This window comes from Microtus ochrogaster, unplaced genomic scaffold (assembly GCF_000317375.1).
Source record: "Microtus ochrogaster isolate Prairie Vole_2 unplaced genomic scaffold, MicOch1.0 UNK149, whole genome shotgun sequence".
Classification (NCBI taxonomy): domain Eukaryota; kingdom Metazoa; phylum Chordata; class Mammalia; order Rodentia; family Cricetidae; genus Microtus; species Microtus ochrogaster.
Window position 1 is genome coordinate 340,065 of NW_004949247.1, and position 4,296 is coordinate 344,360.

The window sequence follows — 4,296 nt, forward strand, 5'->3', positions numbered from 1 at the left end:
AGAGAAGAAGGTATATTCTTTCTTATTTGGGTGGAAAGTTCTATAGATGTCTGTTAAGTTCATTTTATTTGTTAACTCCATTAATTCTCTTATTTCTCTGTTAGGTTTATGTTCTGTCTGATTGACCTGTCCATTGGTGAGAGAGGAGTGTTGAAATCTCCTACTATTAGTGTGTATGGTTTGATGACTGCCTTGAGTTTTAGTAATTTTTCTTTTACGTAAGTGTGTGCTTTTATATTAGAAGCATAGATAGTCATGATTGAGACTTCATCCTGATGAATTGTTCCTGTTACGAGTATAAAATGTCCCTCTCCATCTCTTCTGATTGATTTTAGTTTGAAGTCAACTTTATAGTGCCATAGTGAGTACGGGTGAAAATAGACACCTTTCCTGGCTTCAACTTTTCACTGTTAACTATACTGTTCTTTGTATTTTACTGTAAGTCTTGTGTGTGTGCATGTGTGTGCACGTGTGTGTATGTGTGTATGTTCTTTTCATACCTCGTTTACTAACAGATTTTATCAGAAAGGGTGTTGAGCTTTGACACCTTTGTGTTTCTGAATTTGTTGGGATGATGATGTTTTGCCTTTTATCCTCTTCATTTGGTACATCACATTTATTAATTAGAGTGTCATTCAACTTTCCTTGCCCATTGATGTCCAAGTGAGGGCTGGGAGTACAAGGGGTAAAGGAAGAATTGTCTTCATTGAGTTTCATTACTTCATTAATTTTTTTATACCGTATCTGTATTTTCTACTTTTTAAGAAGATTCTTTTCTTAGTCTTATTTTTATTCTTATGGTTCCAGGGGTTAGTTTGTTCTGCTCTTTGTTTTTAGGGTACAAATTAATATTGTTAACTGGAAGCCTTCCTTAGTTTAATGTAAGCATATATTACCTCATAGTTCCCTTTAACCATCCCTTCACCCAAGTTTGGCAGATTCTTTTGTTAATGTCTGATGTTGGGGTTTCTGTCCTGCCCCGTTCCTGTAGTCATTATGTCCCAAAGAAAAATCACACAGAGGTCTACATTAGTTATAAAAGGATTGACCTATTAGCTCAGGCTTCTTATTATCTCTTATAACTTATATTAATTAGCCCATTATTCTAGTATATGTTAGCCACATGGCTTGGTACCTTTTTCAGCGGGGCAGGTCACATCTTCCTTCTTCAGTGTCTGGACAGGACTGGGGAGGAAGCTTCCCTCTTCCCAGAATTCTCCTGTTCTCATTGACCCACCTCTACTTCCTGTCCTGCTGTCCTGCCTATACATCCTACCTGGATAGTGGCCAATCAGCATTTATTTAAAACATAATTGACAGAATATAGACAATTGTCCCGCACCAAATGTCTGTTTCAAATAAATAACATTTATACACAAGAAAACAGGCCATCAGACCTTGGGATTTTGCCTAGGATAAAAGTTCATACAATTTAAAAATATAATTTTGTTATTTTAAATGTATGTATGTTGTTTTACCTATTGTTTGTTGTATGCACCATGTGCATGCCTGGTACCATTGGAAGAATCTGCCCTTGGCATATTCCCTGGAACTGCAGTTCTCTGTAACTTCAGCTACACATAACAGCTGTTGTGAACACCATATGGGTGTTTGTTTTTGAACTTACATCCACTGTAAGAGCAGCCAGTGCCCTTAATCACTGAGACATCTTTCTAGCCTCCCATGTTTTTTTTCTTAAAGCCTTAGTATATATTTGTTGTAGCTTGAGTAAGAATGACCCACATAGGCCCACAGAGACTCATAGATTTGGATATTTGGTCACAAGGGAGTGACATTATTAGGTTTGGCCCTACTGGAGTGGGTGTGGCCTTATTGGAAGAAGTGTGTTACTGGGGTGCTCTTTTGGGTCTCAAATGCTCAAACCAGGACTAGTGTCTCAGTCTCTCAGTATTGCCTGCCAATACAGATGTAGAACTCTCAGCCACCTCCCCAGTAACACGTCTGCTTGTCTGCTGCCCTGCTCCCCACCACGAGATCATGGACTAAACCTCTGAAACTGTAAGTCAGCCCCACTGAAATGTTTTCCTTTATCCGAGTTTCCTAGGTTGAGCTGGGTGATAGCGGTGCACACTTTTAATTCCAGCATACTGGGAGGCAGAAGCAGGTTTGATGTTTGAGACCATCCTGATCTACAAAAGTGGATTACAGGACAACCAGAGCTGTTACACAGAGAAACCTTTGCCAGCACACACACACACAAAAGGAGAAAAAAAAAGCAAAAACAAAAAATTGAAGAGTTGCCATGGTCATGGTGTCTTTTTACAGCAACTGAACAAGGCCTAAGACAATCATATTTAGTCAGGTCATCTAGCAGAATCATACCCAGGTCATCTCACAGCACTGAGAGACATAATGACTGATGTCACTCCCATCTTTGTCAAACATCTCTCGATCACTATGAGCTGTTCCCCACTCTAGACTCTTAGGTTTGTTCTCTCTTCTGGGGCAAGCTCCCTTCCACATATTTGCTGTATGGGTTCAACAATACAACAATCATTTTTGTTCCCTAAAGTGCCACTGCTGCAGCAGATAAAAATAACTTGTTACTGTTGTCAATGCCTGGTTGGAGGACACAGTGAGGAAAGATGAGAAATTACAGTCTGATTCTGAATATGTTTATCTCCCCATGTTTATCCAAACCCATGCTATTCTCTTACCCCAAGTCTCCAATTCTTAATCCCAGTTTGATCTGACAAATAGTTGGTAAAATCAGAAGAAAATTTCAAACTCTGTGCTGCACCCATGACTTTTAACTTGATCTGATCTGGAGTTCTGAGAGGTACTGCATGGCAGCAAAGATTGTTTCTGTCTTCTTCCTGCTCTGACATCCTTCTGGAAGAGGTGTGCCCCATAGGTGAGGTGTACATCTTTGAGGGGCAGCAACTTTTCCATAACTCCAGCTAGTTCTCAACCAGGTTTTTATGCCATAACATTGTATCCCCTCCTTGCTCTTTGAGTGCAGCTGTAGAAATAGCTTCTGACTTTTTTAATCTCAGGGTAACTTACCATTTTCTGTTGATTCCTTTAGATTTGTTTATGCCATATAAAATCTGATTTGACAGTGACATTTTCTGGCACTCCCTCCTGAGCCCCTAGGAGCCACAAACTTGTCAAAGCCGGGACTTGAAACTAGGTTGTCTGATTGAAAGCACTGGCACCCATACCATTTTATCCTGCCTCTCCAGAGAAACACATACATATTAAACCTCAGTTGGGCATGGTGGCACACACATTAACTTCAGCAGAGTAGAGGCAGAAACTGGAAGATCTCTTTGAATTTGAGGCTAGCCTGAATTTGAGTTTCTGGGTTAGGGCAGGTAGAAGGGAAATCCTTTGCGGTAACAAATGGTCAAGCGACAGACACCAGAGCAATGTCATGGGTCCAATCAGTGTGAATTTACCTGAATCACAGTGGCAATAGCAAAGCAAAGTTCATATTCAAAATTATAACCAGGCAATGGGAAACAAGGGGACAAACAGAAAAAAAGAAAGAGCAAAGCAGCCAGGAAACAGACACAGCAAAAGCAAAAGCTGACTTTGGTTTCCAAGCATGTTTTCTTTTTCTTTCATTCCTCCCTCCCTCCCTCCCTCCCTTCCTTCCTTCCTTCCTTCCTTTAGATTTATTTATTATGTATACAATGTTCTTCCTGCATGTACACCTCGATGCCAGAAGAGGGTACCAGATCTCATCACAGATGGCTATGAGCCATCATGTGGTTGTTGGGAATTGAGCTCAGGACTTCTGGAAGAGCAGTCAGTACACTTAACCTCTGAGCCATCTCTCCAGTCCCCCAGGCATGTTTTCACTAACGCACTCTTTATTTTTCCTGCTAGGCTAACAATATCTCCATAAGCGAGTAAGGGTAGTTTATGTAAAAGGACCGACAGCTGTCAATCAGTCAGCTACTCATCTCACACACAGTTGTCGGGTGTCTCCTGTAAGTGACTCCATTTATTCACCGAAGTAGAGCTCCTGAGCGCCATCTTTCAGGCAAGAGTACGGAAGGGTGACATTACGGGGCTTCTGTGTCTCTGACTGAAGGCCATGTCAGGGTTTATGATGAGTTCACAGCACACAGAGGACATGAAAGTGTACTCAGCAAAGTTTAGAAAGCCTATTCTTACAGGAGAAGCTACCTTTAACGTCAGAACACCAGCTCCTCCACCTCCACTTATCCTCCACGTGTCCATTTGCTACTGCCGTGTATGTGCGTAGCTGCTTTGGTTCGACTGGTTATTTTTCTTACTTTTTTGGGAGGGGGTTTGTTGTGTTAG

At 41.1% G+C, this 4,296-nt stretch overlaps 1 pseudogene; it reads left to right on the top strand.

Annotated features, from left to right (window-relative positions):
- LOC102001820 overlaps positions 1–3,860 on the top strand; it is a 12,162-nt pseudogene extending 8,302 nt beyond the window's left edge.
- The last annotated feature ends 436 nt before the right edge of the window (positions 3,861–4,296 follow it).